The sequence below is a fragment of the Podarcis melisellensis genome, assembly GCF_964234715.1.
Source record: "Podarcis melisellensis genome assembly, chromosome: 10".
Taxonomy (NCBI): domain Eukaryota; kingdom Metazoa; phylum Chordata; class Lepidosauria; order Squamata; family Lacertidae; genus Podarcis; species Podarcis melisellensis.
This window is the reverse complement of record NC_138542.1, coordinates 57,348,770-57,365,391: the sequence shown is the minus strand read 5'-3', so window position 1 is coordinate 57,365,391 and position 16,622 is coordinate 57,348,770. Positions and strand designations below refer to the sequence as shown.

Below are 16,622 nucleotides of genomic sequence, written 5' to 3'. Positions count from 1 at the left end.
AAAAACAAGAGAGTAAGGGAAATAAAATAGCAATCATAGTTTATAAAATTATGCATAGACAGAGGGGAGTTTTTCTTCCTCTCTCATGAACACTTGAAGGTCAGGTCATCTAATGAAACTGAATGTTGGAAGGTTCAGGACAGATAAAAGAAAGTACTTCTACAGTGCATAGTTAAATATAGAATTCACCTCCACAGGGCATGGTGATGGCTTTAGAATGAGATCAGACAAATTCATGGACCATCTGGCTACTAGTCATTATAGCTATATGCTGCCTCCAGTATCAAAGACAGCTTGCAGCTCACACTAGGGATCAGTTGCTAGGGTTCATGAGTGGGAGAGTTCCAATGTCCCTTTATGGGCTTCCTGTAGGCATCTGGTTGATTAGTGTGCGAGACAGGATCCAGGACAGGATCCAGGACGCTAGCATTTGGTCTGATCCAGCAGAGGCCTTTTTATGTTATTATGTGCCTTTAATAGTTACATGGGAAAGTGAATTTTGGCAGATGAATCTTGTCATTTGGAGACTTAAAAGAATTTGTGCCTGTTGGAATCCCTTCTTTAATACAGCCAATGGCATATCAGACGGCCCTGTGCCCCTTTGGATCTGATCACCTTAGGCCAGGCCAGCACAACCTCTGAAGGGATACCAGATCTTTAGGCCTTCACCCTCTGAGGTTCCTCCTGAGGCAGAAGGGGCAGCAGGCCCCTGAACTAGTCCGGTACTCCAGCACGTTGAATTGCTTCTAAAAGTGCAGGTCTGCTAGGCTAGCTGTCCTGCGGCCTGCCTATGGTAACTATTGCACATGTAAATTGTGAATGAAGAACCAAGCAGTTCTATAAATAAGCAGTGCACAGAAGCAGTACATTGTTCTGATCGCATTGCTGCTAACTTGCTTGATGGAGAAGCCGGGGAAGAACTTTTAAAATGGTCCCTGCGTGTTGCATAATGTCCTTCCTTTCCCCTTCTTTTTCTTTCTGATCTTTTATTTTTAGATTAAGATTGTATTCAAAAATGAATACATGAGAATTTAAAAAAAATAAAAACCACCTCACTCGTTATTCAGAACAATGGATGTAAGACAAGAATTTCCATTCCAATCTGTGTTCATCCATTTCACTGCTGTTTATATATGAAGCCACTGGGAGAGATCATCAGGGGGTTTGGGCTGGGTGTTCATCAGTATGCGGATGATACAGATTGAGGTTGAATTCTGACAAGACAGAAGTACTGTTCTGGGGAAACAAGGGGCAGATATGGAGAACTCCCTGGTCCTGAATGGGGTAACTGTGCCCCTGAAGGACCATGTGTGCAACCTGGGAGTCATTTTGGACTCATAACTGTCCATGGAGGTGCAGGTCAATTCTATGTCCAGGACAGCTGTCTACCAGCTCCATCTGGTATGCAGGTTGAGACCCTACCTGCCCGCGGACTGTCTCGCCAGAGTGGTCCATGCTCTAGTTATCTCCTGCTTGGACTACTGCAATGCGCTCTACATGGGGCTACCTTTGAAGGTGACCCGAAAACCTCAACTAATCCAGAATGTGGCAGCTAGACTCGTGACTGGGAGTGGCCACCAAGATGACTGTCCTGCAAGGTACCTTCGGATTGAAAAGCAGGTTACAAATATAATAATAATTGATGATAAGTTCGACGATGTGCTTGACAATCTCTCTATTTTTGCAGTTTCAAAAAGGCAGCAGAAACAGAATGTTTATTGTACCACCATACATGGCTGCTTACATGGGTTTGGATGCCCAAGTTGTACAGAAGCATCAAAACAACTTCAAGCTCCCACTATGTCTTAAGCTTCCTGGCCTAGCCATTATAGAGGGAGCGAGGAGATGGGGGGGGCAAACCCTGTAACAACACAGAAAGGGAAACCTATTCCACAAGTTGTGGATCCCCAGAAACCTTTCCCACCCTTCCTGTTCTCTCCCATGAGCTCAAAGCCAAATAGAAATGTTAGTCTGGCTTCTTGCACCTTCAACACTTGGACAACATTCAGAAGTTCAGCAGGTGGTGCTTTTTCCTGACACGGAGGGATGTTGATGAAGGCAGATTCACTTGTTCAGCTTCTGCTTGTCCTCCAGCTTTGAAAGTCAATGGTACCCTACCAGAAAAACTTGGCAAATGTATCTGAATTGTGTTTTTTAGAGAAGGTGCAGGAAGTTCTGCAGAAAACTAAGCTCCTTAAGCAGCCTCTGTCCTGAGAACAGAAGATGGTATCTGAAGGAGGGGGAAAACCTTTCCTGTTAGCTCCCTAGGAGAATCAGAGTTCCAACCCCACAGTTTCTTTTCTGACAAAGGCAAAGAGAAAGTAGAGAGGTGGCACCATAGGAGTCTAGCTCTCTTTTGAGTAGAGTCTGGAGTGCACTAACAGATTTCAGTAAATTGTCAGTTTAGCTATGACCCAATTCTCCAGTGCATCACCTGTTTAATCTTCAAACCACAGAGATTTCCATTGTACTCCAGTTTTATAAATAAATAAATAAAAAATCTGCCTCCCAACCTGTCACTGCCACTCATACAGCCCTTGTTGTTGTTTCGTCGTTTAGTCATGTCCGACTCTTCGTGATCCCATGGACCAGAGCATGCCAGGCACTCCTGTCTTCCACTGCCTCTCACAGTTTGGTCAAACTCGTGTTGGTAGCTTCAAGAACACTGTCCAACCATCTCGTCCTCTGTTGCCCCCTTCTCCTTGTGCCCTCAATCTTTCCCAACATCAGGGTCTTTTCCAGGGAGTCTTCTCTTCTCATGAGGTGGCCAAAGTATTGGAGCCCTACTGCTACCTATTTGGGGGCTTCTATTTATTATTAAGGCTGATATAGTACAGACATGGGGGTGCTTTTTTCAGCCAGAAGGTCACATTTCCTCTTGGCTACCCCTATGGCAGGACACTTGCCAGCAGTGGATGTGGTCAAAACAAGACTGAGCAAAGTGGGCATGGGCAACCCACATTCTCTCACCACCAGTACCACCATAAACACATGCATCAGCACACACACATATACTGCTTTTCAGAATATAATATTCTAAAGCAGGCCCTTGAACCTTGATGCAAATCTTGCTCCAACAGCTAAAAATTCCTTGTTTCACTCCAGGATCTGAAATAAAATGGTGCCCTTTGCAAGCCTCTTCAGCTCTGTTGGGCTATAGTGGCTGTTGGTAGGAAAGAGTTCAAAACAGACAGAAGCAGACTCAAATATCTATGTTCTCTCGTTAGGAGGACCTAGGTTCTGTCTTTGAGGCATATGAAAGTGTGCAATTTCCCATGCTAAGCAACCCCAGTTTGCTGTGCCCTTTACAAACAGCAAGCTCTCCCATTCCAATTTCCAAACTGTTTGTGCATGTCCGGCAAGGGATTTTACAAGGGTCACAACTCGGTCAGAGCGAAACCAAACAGTGCCGCAACACTGCGAGGCATTTTGCAGTGTGAGTTATTTCCGTGCTAAATTTAAAATTCCTAATCCCCTACTGTTTCAAGCTGCCTGTATGGTCAGAGAATGGTTGCAAAGTGTATTTTTAGAACAGGAATTGTAAGGAGAGTTTCCCTTGCCTTTGTGTGTTGTATAAAGGAAAGGATGTCAGACCCGTTTTTATTCAGAATTTTCTAAAAGCCGCACATGCAAAACAGAAAACCAAAAAAAGAAAAAACTCCAACCCTTTCTTATCCTCAGGCAAGACACAAATTCATGACATGTCAGCTTAGTATATAAAAGGGGCCAGAGCTCGGTAGCTCGGTGTATGCTTTGCATGCAGAAGATCCCAAGCCACTGAGTGAATCTGTTTGGCGTTTTCCTTAAGGGCTGTGCACTCATTCGCCCTCAACATGCACACTGTATGTACCGAGAAAGCGCAGCACACCTCCTAGCCCCAACCCTAGCATCCGTGTGCTATCTGGCCCTGCCCTCAAACATCCGGGAGGGCAGACTACAGCTCTACATTATTTTTCTATGAAGAAAAATTCTAGAAAAAATGGTGCTGGAACTCACCATGAACTCTTGTTCTCTTATAATGGCAATGGCGCCCACCTGAGAGGTGATGGAGCCAGGGGTGCCAACTTGAATTAATATAATTAATATTATAATATAATATAATATAATATAATATAAAACTTGAATTAAAAATATAATAAAACATAATCATATGTTACAGTGCGCACACACCATTTGAATGGCAATTCCCAACAACTAGGGGGAGCCAGCCCCCTCAAATATTTTATTGGGGAGGCCGAAGGTTGGCTCCCATGGCCAGAAGTGAGTTTCTGGCTCGGGAAAAAAGCCCTGGTCACAAGCATGGGAAACTTCCAGCCCAGCTGCCCCAAGGCGGCCCACTAAGCCTCACATCTGGCCCTCAATTCCTTCCAGGCCACACCCCACACGCCCTGAGTGTTTTCACTGAAACATGTTCTTGAACTCTGATCCGGCCTCTTGCTTGTCTGGAGAGAGAAAAGAAAGGGGAGTGTGAGAGTGTGGAGAAACCACTAGCCCATAGCACAAAGGTAAAATGTGCATTTATTGCTCTGCCTACTTTTGTCTCTGGCTCCACCCCTCAGTGGCATGTGACCCTTCAAAAGTTGCCTGAAAGAGAATTTGGCTCTTGAATAGGAAAAAGCCCTTCTCCTTATTGCTCTCTCATATCATCTATGCTTTGGGGAGGAGACTTATCTTTCGCTACTAATTTTGCAAGGCAAAGGGTCCCCTCCCCCTTTTGTGAAAATTATTTATTGCACTTTTCCTCCCAGCAGTTCAAGGTGACATAATTGATTCTCTCACACACCCATTTAATCCTCAAGTCATGAAAGGGGTTCCTTCAGAACAGGCAACAGGTATTTAGATTAGGGCTGTGTCAATTTTTCTCTGGCTTCAAGATTCTCCTTAAAAGTGAATCACTGAAATACCAAGTAATTGCTATTATCATGAATGATTACTAATAGCCATAAATAATTGCTGACTGCCTCCAGATTCAGACACAATCGAGGGTAATTTTTCAAGGAAGAAATTATTTTTGCCAGTGTTTATCTGTTAAGAGAGAGAGAGCTATCTCCATTAGATTAAAAATATGGCCTACAGTGAGATGTTGCGGCTGAAATATTTATTTCAAAGCGTTTATTCATCAACAGCTCCGTGGAAAAAGCAAGACAATGAATTGGCTGAAAGCGTTGAATCAATTGGCAGTGCCATTAAAAACCCACAGCACCTATTTAACAAACAGACAACATTTATTCAAATACAAAATTGTTACCTCGTTTAAAATAAATTTAATTAGGCAGCATCATTTACACATTGTCAAAAAAAGTCGTTAGGGTTTATATGAAACAGATGTAGTCAATTTGGTGTTGGGAATGCAATAGTGACTTTTTTAATATTATTTTGCTGATAGCAGTCCAAATTTATAAGAGCCCTGCCGGATCAGACCAACAGCTCATTGACTCTGCATTCAAATAGTGGGCAAGCCAGATGTTTCTCTGCTGCTTGCTCTTCCCGTACCCACCCCATCTCCAGCAGAAACAATGCTTCTAGTAAGAGAGGTGCCATTTCAGAGCTGAACTCGTCATGATGTGAAATGCTATTTGCGTTTAGTGTGTATGTTTTTTAGAAGAGCAAGTAGCAACTCCTGGGGGCAGGGGGCTGATAATATGGAATCACAGCAGGCAAGGAGAGAGAGGCAATAAACCTCATCACAGTTCTGATTAAAATCACGTCTCCAGAGATGCTGTTTGCATTCAGAGGAAAGTTCCCATTGGCCTGGATCACACATAACATTTATGGTCCAACAGCTGAACTATAATTTGTTTTACTGCCGACAAACCATTATCTGAAGTCATGGTTTGTTGTTGGCTCCTGAATTTTGATTTGTTTTAACTATGGCTTGGAATCTCGTGTGTACCCAGCACCCTTACTTTACCACGGTTTGTTTCACCACCTCTTCCCAGAAGCTCACCAAACTCCGAAGGAATGAGATGAGCGCAAATGCAGCAATGCAAAAGAAACTTTGAAGGAACAAGCCATAGTTTGTTGGATCATCTGTTTGTTTTGAAAATGTGTATATTAAATGAAAATACACATTTAACATCACACTAAGTTATCATGATTAGTAGCCTATGAAAAAAATCTACCCTCCATTGATTTGTCTAATCCCCCCTTAAACCATCTAAGGAAGTAGCCATCACCACAACTTGTAGCAGCAATAGTTATGTGTTGTGTGAGTTCATTTGTCTCTCCTGAATTTATGGCTCCTCAATTTCATTGTTTGATCCATAGTAGTTCTGGTACAATGGTGAGAGAGGGGGAAGAGTTTCTCTCCATCTGCTCTGTCCACACCACTCATTATCTTACAAACATCGTGTTTCCCCTAAGTTATCTTCTGCCCTCATAGTAAAGGTGTGCCAGCCACTTTATCATTTCCATTGTCTGTTTCTGCATTTGAGGCACCAATGTTCATTGCCCCACCTGCTTCTTATTCTTTAAACAGTTACCAATCCAGAAGAGGGCCTGCCTTCTTGACCTCATGTCTACCTACCTGGTCTTACTTTAAAAACTGAAGAGGCGAAAAGCTGCCATCAGGGTTGCTCATGAGAATCTTTTAATAAAAAAATCTTAAAAACCAAGAACTCCAGAAAGCGTCAGCCGCAGGCCTTTGCGGACTCTCTTGTTGTTCTCTATGGAACCGAGAACTCCAGCCAGAAGCCATCAACTCTGCTATTGTGTACACACAATCTGGGATGCAAAAGGTGGGTCACAAGTCCCTGATCTTGTAGCTTTCCCTCCAAATCGCTTCAAATAAAACTTGGTTCAAATGTTGGTAAGTGTGGAGTGACTGTTGCATAAATAAATATTTTAAAACTTCCTGCTTCCATCTGTTGGGTGCATTCCATGCTTTCTCTGCAAATGTCTGTGGCTAATTTTCAGTGAGGGTGCGTTGGAACGTTCCAGCGCCAGCAACTACCTTCCATAGAAGCCAGTGGATATTTAAATGCATAGATGTGCAAATTTATGCAAACATTTTGTACTCAGGCCTGGCTTTAGCACCTGGCAATTGGCAGGGCCCACTGGCACTTACACCTGCCCTGGACTCTTGGCCTGGCTGGCAGCAGCACACAGCTATTCAATCCCCATCAGCTCTCCATTCTCCATTCTGTGTAGACAGCACTGAGCTGTACGGACACATGGTCTGAGTCGGTGTAAGACAGCTTTCTATGTTCATATTTTAAGTTTCCATTATTCCCACAATGTAGGGTAACTCCAGAGCATTTCTAGAAATTAAAATGGCTGCCTACCTGCCACTGACCCCACCAGGATCCACAAAAAAAGGTGGGGTCTATCAGAGTGCACTCTGCTGAGGATCTCCTTAATATCTGGAGCCATCCTGTTTTGGAGTGCACTGTTTAGGCAGATCACAGAATTCATTGTTTATCAGTACAGAACGTGGATGCTCTCAGTGCAGAATTGAATTCTCTTTTCAGAATGGAGTACATACCAGCCTGTCAATAAATAATAATAATAATAATAATAATAATAATAATAATAATAATAATATATTTCTTTTACCTTGCTCATCTGACTGGGATGCCCCAGTCACTCTGGGCAGCTTCCAACAAAAATACAGGGGAAAACAGCGACCACAAAAACAAACATTAAAAGGTTCCCGAAACAGGGCTGCCTTCAGATGTCTACAAAAAATTCTATAGTCTCTTTGACATCTGCTGGAAGGGCATTCCACAAGGCAGGTGCAACTACCAAAAAGGCCTTCTGCCTGCTTCCCTGTAGTTTCACTTCTCTCAGTGAGGGAACTGAACGATGGGGATGGAGATGCTCCTTCAGGTATACAGGGCTTTAAAGGGCAACAGCAGTGTTATGTAGTCCTGGTGGCCACTCCCAGTCACCAGTCTAAGAGCTGCATTCTGGATTATTCGTAGTTTCCAAGTCACCTTCAAAGGTAGCCCCAAGTAGACCACATGGCAGTAGTCCAAGCGGGAGATAACCAGAGCATGCACCCGTCTGGCGAGACAGTGTCCAGGAAGGTAGGGTCTCAGCCAGCGTACCAGATGGAGTTGGCAGACAGCCGCCCTGGACACAGAGTTGTCCTGCGCCTCAATGGACAGCTGTTGTTGGAATCAGGATGCTTATCTTGCATGGTATCTAGACACACACATATCAATGAGGTTTGAAAGCACCAGGGGCAACACAGAGGAAGTGCATGGAAAGAAGAGTGTTTCCTTCACTGCAAAGTTTAATTACATTCCCTTTAACCCTAGACTCCTCTTGCCTTTGCATTATTTGGTAAACATGACCTTTTAGAGATGGAAGAAACAGATGGCAGCCTGAATTAGTGTTAACCGCCTGCTCGGCGCCCTGGGAAAGAAAAACTTGGCCTCTCAGCAGCAGTCTTTCTGCCACTTCGACTCATCTCTCTCAGCTTCTTGTCCCCGAGGCAGACCTGAACATCACCAATTTTGCTGACAAAAGCCTGCTGGCGCAGCCGAGCATAAAAAAGAATCCCACAGTTACAATGAGCTGAGCTGAGGGTTGTGAGGCAGCAAGGCCTGAATGAGGAAGGAAATATATTCCATCCGACAAAAGGATATTCTTACATATAAAGCACATCACGTGACCACGAAGGTCCCTTTATTTACCGTTTGCAATGCAGACATCAGCTTCATTCTTGTTCTTCTTCACAGAGGCCAGTAGGGTTTGTTATTGCTGTTCCCGCTTTACAGACAGGAGAACTGAGGCTGAGAAACTACAATTCAAGTTACCTTAAGACTCTCCTCCTGCGCTGAACACAGCACAATAATAATAAAAGTGAAAATACTATCCCAGGGAGGCTCACTTGGTGTTGACGTATTATTGGAGCCAGACAAAGACATTTCTTTCCTCAGAGCCACTTGAGTGCTGTTTTATTCTTTGCAGCAGCTGGCTATCTATGGTAGTTACACTTGTTTTGTTAGAGCAGGCATAGGCAAACTCGGTCCTCCATATGTTTTGGGACTACAACCCCCATCATCCCTGACCACTGGTCCTGTTAGATATGGATGATGGGAATTGTAGTCCCAAAACATCTGGAGGACCGAGTTTGCCTATGCCTGTGTTAGAGGATGGGGGTGGTGAATGTTTCTATGGTTTGATTGTCTTGTATTATGCTTCACTCTTAGGTTGTGTTGTGTATTTTACTATTATTTACAATTTGCTGTGGAACGCAATGAATAAAGCAATATAGCTATAGTAAGTAGAAGCAGCCGCTAGGCCTTAGCTACGATTTTGTATGTTGCCATTCCCTAAATTCCAACAGCTTAACATGTGTTAAATTACGAAAGTTAGAGGGCTTGTCCACACTTACTCTTGTCTCATTGCTTTCCCAGAGGGGTGTGTGTGTTCTTTAGTGCACAATCAGAGCAAAGAGCAATTCGAGTTTTCTCCAGATTGACTTTTGCTCCAATATTATTATTATTACCCCCGCCCTCCCCCGCCAGTAAAATTACAATAAAAACATAATGGGGGGGGGGGAGAGAAACCAATTTAAAATATGGGTTAAAATGCAATATTAAATGCAGCCTCATTTTAAAAGTAGCCCATAGATCAAAACCGTAAGGGGAGGGAGAGTCAGACTGAGTCCAAACCAAAGGCCAGGCAGAACAGCTCTGTCTAGCAGGCCCTGCGGAAAGATGTCAAGTCCCGCAGGGCTCTAGTCTCTTGTGACAGAGCATTCCACCAAGTCGGGGCAGTACTGAAAAGGCCCCGGTCCTAGTTGAGACCAATCTTACCACCTTGGGATCTCCAAAATGTTGTTATTTGTGGACCTTAAGGTCCTCTGCGGGGCATACCAGGAATGTATGTACATGGGTCCTAGGCTGCATAGGGCTTTAAAGGTCAAAACCAGCACCTTAAACCTGACCCTGTACTCCACCGGGAGCCAGTGCAGTTGGTAAAGTACTGGATGAATGTGCTCCCGCGGCAAGGACCCTACACTGAAGAGCAGGTTTCCCTGGGAAAGGAGCAGGGCAAGGAGGTAGCTGCTTGAACCTGTGCTTTCTAGGCAAGGGGCAAGCAGAAGAGTGGATGAGCACAGAGTAGACAACGGCCTGACCTGGCCCAGTTCCTGCAACTCAGTCTCCACAGAAATCAGCAGCTGCATAGCACATTATTACACTATTTAGGCATGCACTCGAGGGCCCTTTTGCACATTATGAAGAGGTCAACTCAGTGCTCACCCAACAAGAAGCTACAGCTATCTGGCAAGTGTAGTCCTGGTATACTATGAGTACTTCCAAACATAACATTTGTTCCATTCACATTTTACATCTTTAAAGCAACTTGGATTTCACCTAAAAAAAAATTACTTGGGAAGAGGTTTTGCATGTATATCTAAAATTATAATAAACTAATGAGACAATTCTGTCCTTGCAAATATAAGTATCACTCTGGTACGCTCAGAAGAGAACCATGATTGGCTGTAGCTCCCTGCTAGGTGCACACTCTGTTTCAAACCCAGGTTTGTCTCTGTGGAATGTGTGAACTGGTCCTGCATTCGAGGCAGGCTGATGTTTTTAAGTTATGAGCACCTCTGTGTCATAGCAGGAAGAAATGCCTCTTTAAGATGCTGCTTGCCATCTCTAGAGCCTTTACTTTTCTCCAAAACCAATTTAGAATCTGCTGACCAATTAATTGGGTGAACTTTTTTTTTTTAGTCTATCAAAATGTCTTTAATTGGTTTAACCTAATTGATTAATCTACAGCAGTCCTGCTTTTGATTTCCTCTCTTGCCGTAAAGGTTTGGTGATTTTATATGTTTACCGGTGTTGTGCTATTACATATGTGGTTTATATCAGCAGCAGAGAACCTTTTTCATGCCAAGGTGCCCACATTCCCATGTGGGCAACATGCCAAGGGTGGGTGGGGCCAGAGGCAAAAAGAATGCCAAGCAAAAAAGAAAAAATGTGCCTTTGCACAGTGGGCAAGTTTTTCTTAACACTCAATTACCCCTTTGCTATCCTCCATCCACACAACGAAGAGGCATTATCATAGAGTTCCATTCCTGGGAGACAGGAACGTAAGAACACAATAAGAGCCTGCTGGATCGGGCAAATGGCCCATCTAGTCCAATGGTCTCACAGCGGCCACCCTATGGGAAACCCACAAGCGAGACCCAAGGAGGAGGAGGAAGAGAGTTTGGATTTGATATCCTGCTTTATCACTACCGGAAGGAGTCTCAAAGCGGCTAACATTCTCCGTTCCCTTCCTCCCTGTTATGTACTGAGTTGAAAAGGATCCAAATTGCAGCAGTCTGATTGGTCCTAGAACAATAGGATCCAAAATGCAGCAGTCTGATTGGTCCTAGAACAATGCAGCAGTATGATTGGTCTGCAGGAGCCACCCAATCCAGCTCCAGATGGAAGTGAATCCACAACCTGATTGGCTTACAGGAGAATCCCAGAATTAGCCAATCACGTGCAGCCCATTGTGTAGATAATGTATATAAAGCAGATATTGTGGGGGAACTTCCATTCCTCCTCACCACTATGAGTTGAATAAAGAGCATGAAATCCACTCTCGACTCTGAGTATATTTCACTCCCCCACAACAAACACTCTGTGAGGTGAGTGGGGCTGAGAGACCTGAAAGAAGTGTGACTAGCCCAAGGTCACCCAGCAGCTGCATGTGGAGGAATGGAGATGTGAACCCGGTTCACCAGATTACGAGTCTACCGCTCTTAACCACTATACCAAGCACAAGAAAACTCTCCTTTCCTGTGGTTTCCAGAAACTGGTATTCAGAAGCATTACTACCACTGACTGTGGAGACAGGGCATAGGCATCACGGCTAGTAGCCTCTGATAGCCCTCTCCTCCATGAGAACACTCAAGGTGAGTATGAAGTAAGCCTGCTGAAAGTGTGGCCTAAGAAGAATCCAAGGGGCCAGACAGATGAGGCTGAAGGGCTTTGGTTGGGGGCAGGTTCTCCACCCCTGAGTTATATGTCTCAACAGCATTCTTTCCTGGAGAGAAAAGAGTCGTGACCAGCCAATAAGTACAGTACCCATGCAAATAGAAATCAGGGCATTGCAGTAATAACAGTATACCTTTCAATACTGTTGAAACAGTATGGTGTATATATGCTCAAACCTTAAACAAGGGAACAAGGGAAAGGGTGAAGCAGGGTAAACACAAAACCACAAATTTGTTTTCTCTGTGTTTATCAGCCTGAGGCTCTCAACATGAGTTGCCCATAAAACACAAACAATGTATGATCAGAACGAATCTTCCAGGATCCGAAGTGCAATGATCCTTAATGCATTCTGACTTCTTCCTTTGAAACTTGTTTCCTTTCTGCTTCCTTTCTCTTCAGGAGGAAGGAACTCGAGAGAGAGAGCTCAACTTCTGAAAATGTATGACATAACTGGAGTCTGCCTGTTTTCCCCTCCTCAAAGCCCGCTTAAGAACGCCTCGCTTTGTTCACAAAACCTTCTCAAGTCACCTGAGGGCAGCCACAGAATCCGTCAGCAGCCAGGATGAAAATAGCTGCAGCTACTACGGGGATGAGTTTGCAAGGAACCAAAGCTTCGGAAGGAGAGAGCCAATAAATCCCAGCTCATGCTGTCCAGGGTACTACCCAACACGCACAAACAGCAGTCTTTACTTGTAAGTAAGAAAAAGATCTTTATTCAGGCAAGAAACAGTACAAGCCCAGTAGCAGACTCAGGAGGCATAATTCAGGAGTTCAAGAAAAGAGCAAGAAATTCCGGACTGGATGGAAGCGACAAAGATGTCCCAACAAGTTTCCCTGTCCCTTCCACCAAGCTTTTAAAAATGAGGCAAGGTGAAGGTAGCCGAAGGGTACCTTGGTGAGTTAGCAATTTCCCCTGCATGCGAAGACAGGCTCTGGCCGATTGTGCAGACTAGACCAATAATGGGTCCAATGGTCAAGAAGCCATTTTCTGCACATGCTGGAGAGGGGAGTGAGGAGCAAGGGGGCTCATCGACCTCGAAAGGAAGCTCATCTAGGAGAAGAACCTCCACTGCCTTGCAGGATATCTTCAGGAGAAGAAAAGGCTAAGGAGTAAACCTTACCCAAATCGAGAGTGGAGTCCCTAAGAAGGTTGGATAATGCCTTGTACACCTTCTTCCAGCAACTCCTGTAGCCAAGCTGGTGCTAAACACATTGCTCTGATTTCCTTTGGACCACGTAAGTGAGACCCTGTCTTGTTGTCTGGGAAGCTCAGGACCTCCATAAACACTGCCCAGGCTTATATCCCAAGAAGGTCACTTTGGTGCTGCTAACGCAGCAGTTTTAATGCACCCCCGGAAGCAGACTCCATTGTCTCTCGAGCAGACGGATGCCAACAGAAATGGTTGTAAACCACTGCAATATATTTTTATGACACAGCAGCATATGAATATGTTTATAAATCAATAAATAGGCAAACTACAGTTCCCGAGATTCTTCGGGGAAAGCCAGGGCTGTTTAAAGTGGTATAGGAGTAGTTTAAATGAACGATAACGGTGTAGCCATTGTCAAAATAAAGATAACAAACCTGAATGGTTATTTTTAATCTAAGCTCACTAACACCTGTCTTTTTCAGAATCTTTTTAGAAGCTGCATCTTGTGATCAAATACCCACATCCAACATTTGGATCAAATGGTAACTCAGCAGATGATTTGGCACCTTTTCCCACCCCCTCAGCCCTCCATCTCCTTTTGTAATAGTAATAGATCACACACTGATCTATTGCCAAGATAAAAGAGACGAGGAAAATAAACTGCTCTAAGTGGTATTATAACCATTATTAATAATCTCAGAAGCATCTGGATGTGTCTGGTCTTTGGCTTAAGGGGTGCTCTGACAATACCAGACATCAAGGGGAAAGCCACATTAATTTTTGCAGAACAACTGCTGCTCACATCATAAAAACTGGAGGTACTTCTCTGGGTCATGAACTCCAGTGGAACCAACTGGCACAGCTATCTGACGCTGACCGCAAGGGCAAACTGATGATTGCCTTTTCTCTTCTTTTTTTTTTAGAAGATCAGTGCCAAAGGAAGAGGGATCCCACCAGAGAAATTCAGTTTCAAAATGAACTGCAAAGAGCCTTTTGCACTAGTATCCCCCCCCCCCGCCTCCATAGGTTAACAAAGTTGATAGCCACTGGCAGTACTGTGTACTAATAAAGACAGGTGGACACACCAGGAAAATGCAAGGCATTGGGAAGCTAGTGAACCAATTCTGCATCAGAGAATTTGAAAGCAGTGATTGGAATGAAAAAGGGGGGACCTTATTCAAAGTGGTAGGTGTGGTCTCACTAGCAATTGACCACAGGTTTCCCATAGCAAGCTCCACCAGAAGTGTGTGTGAGTCTTATGCTGCATACACAACATATGTTTAAGGCACATCCCTTCTCCTAAAGAATCCTGAGAACTGTAGCTTACCCCTCACAGAGCCACAATCTCTAGCACCTTTAACAGACTGCAGTTCCAGGAAGTGATGTGCTTATAATGCACCAGGCATAGGCTCATGTACTGCAGGAGTCATGGTATGATAAGGTGTGGCACTTGGCTTTGACTGACAAAGTTACACAAAGCTGTAGAGTGATGCATGGATTGGTATGTATTTATGTTCTTTATACATTCTCACCTGGAGAAATCTAGACCCCATTGAACTCATGGAATTTTTTGGCTTCGTTATTCAACTTAACAGGCTGCGGTTATTTTCGACCTTATACACGTCACTGGCTGCCGATACGTATTATTTGTTGTTTGCATTGTTTCCTGTTATTCTTAAGAGGTGTTATATTATGTTGTTGCTTCCTTTTTTCCTGTGGCTCCTTTGTACAGTGTGTCTCATTTCATGGGCAGCCTTGGCTGACTCCATGACTCTACCACGCTCTTGAAATATCAAATCAAACCCTTCACCATCTCCTCCATCCACAACCTTGTGCTCTTATGTTAGAAGTGTTTAGCAATTCAAAGTTACAACGGGTGAGGCAGCAGCCTGACCAGACTGTAGAGAGAACTGGTCCAGGACGAGACCCAAGAAAATCGATTATATTATGTTCTTCACTGCTAATTGGTGCTGAGGCTGCAGGCAGCCTCCTGGTTGCCGTGATGAGTAATCCAGTGGGCACTTTAGGAATGAGTGCACAGCTGTTTGATGCCTAAACTGTATTGAGTTGGAATTTAATTGCTCCATAATCACGAAGTAAACACTTGCCAGTTGCATTGATCATGTTTCAAGTCTGATCTAAGCAGCACTTTATACACGAGAAAATTAAACTTCAAAAGGAAGCTAACGCATGCAAAACCCATGGGCAGGGAGCCCCCCCGCCTCCCTTCTTTTTACAGTAATTAAAAATCCACCTCTGCTGGATTTCAATTTCTGGAACCTTTTCCAGGTGCAGCTTGAAACTCCACCTCCATCCACCAAAGCTGTAGTTTCCCATATCCAGAACTGTGTGTGCCCCCAATTCTGCATCAATGCAACATAACCTCCAACACTACATGGGTCTGTGCTATACAAATGTGCATCTATTATCCATTCATTTTCTAGAGATGCTGGGAAGAGAGGAGCTCAGAGGCTGTGTGGTGCAATGGCTAGAAGACTGAACTTTGACTGGGGAGACCCTGGTTCAAATCTGTGCTCAATCAAATCTCTTGGATCACTTACCACCTCTCATTTTAGGCTACCTCAGGGGGTCGTTGTCAAGAACAGCAGGAGGAGAACCATGTGCTCTACCTCAATGTCTTTAAAGGAAGGGTGGGACAGAATTGTAATAAATATTCCCTCAAATAGGACAAATTTAGCAATTCAGAGAAAAGTTGGTAAGATATCACCTCAAAGACCAACCCCCCCAACCTGGGAGATGCTGAATCACAACAGCTCTGGGCTGAGGTCTGAACTTAGTAGAGGAAAGCTGAAATATGGAACTCCCTGCCAGAAGGAAATTGCTGCGACAAAGAATTTAGCAATATTGAAAGAGGGATTAGATACCCACAGAAAATTATGTCAGCAATTGCCTTGTGATTATGCTAAACTCCACCTCCACTTGTCTCCATTTTTGACTAACTCTGTTCCTCAGAAATTGTCGGCCATCTCTCAGAGTAGAAATCTCTGCTACAGATGATACTTTAAGAAGCAACTGGGGAAAGATTATACAGATAGTGTTTCCCATAGGACAAGGGAACAACAGTATTGGATCTATAATATCTATTGATGTTGCTATTAAGAATAATTTCTATACGAGTTTGCTCTAAAGGCAATACATACCATAATAATGTGCAATAATAATAATGCATAGTACTGTTTTGGGGCATTGCCTTGAACAGCAGCATGGTGGTTTATTTATCTGGTGGTACTAGTGTAAAATAGCACAGAATCTTTGGTCATAAATACTTAGTATACGTATATTTTGTATAAGGTAAAAAGGTAAAGGACCCCTGGATGCTTAAGTCCAGTCAATAGAGGGTGGTGCTCATCTCGTGTCAAGGTGAGGGAGCTGGTGTTTGTTTACAGATAGTTTTCTGGGTCACGTGGCCAACATGACTAAACTGCTTCTGATGCAATGTGGAAACGTTGTTTACCTTCCTGCCACAGCAATACCTATTTATCTACTTGCACTGGTATGTTTT

At 43.9% G+C, this 16,622-nt stretch overlaps 1 protein-coding gene across 7 annotated transcripts in view; it reads right to left on the bottom strand.

The window, feature by feature from the left end:
• IQSEC3 (IQ motif and Sec7 domain ArfGEF 3) overlaps window positions 1-16,622 on the bottom strand; it is a 133,745-nt gene that overhangs the window by 49,254 nt on the left and 67,869 nt on the right. The gene's annotated exons all lie outside the window — the stretch shown is intronic.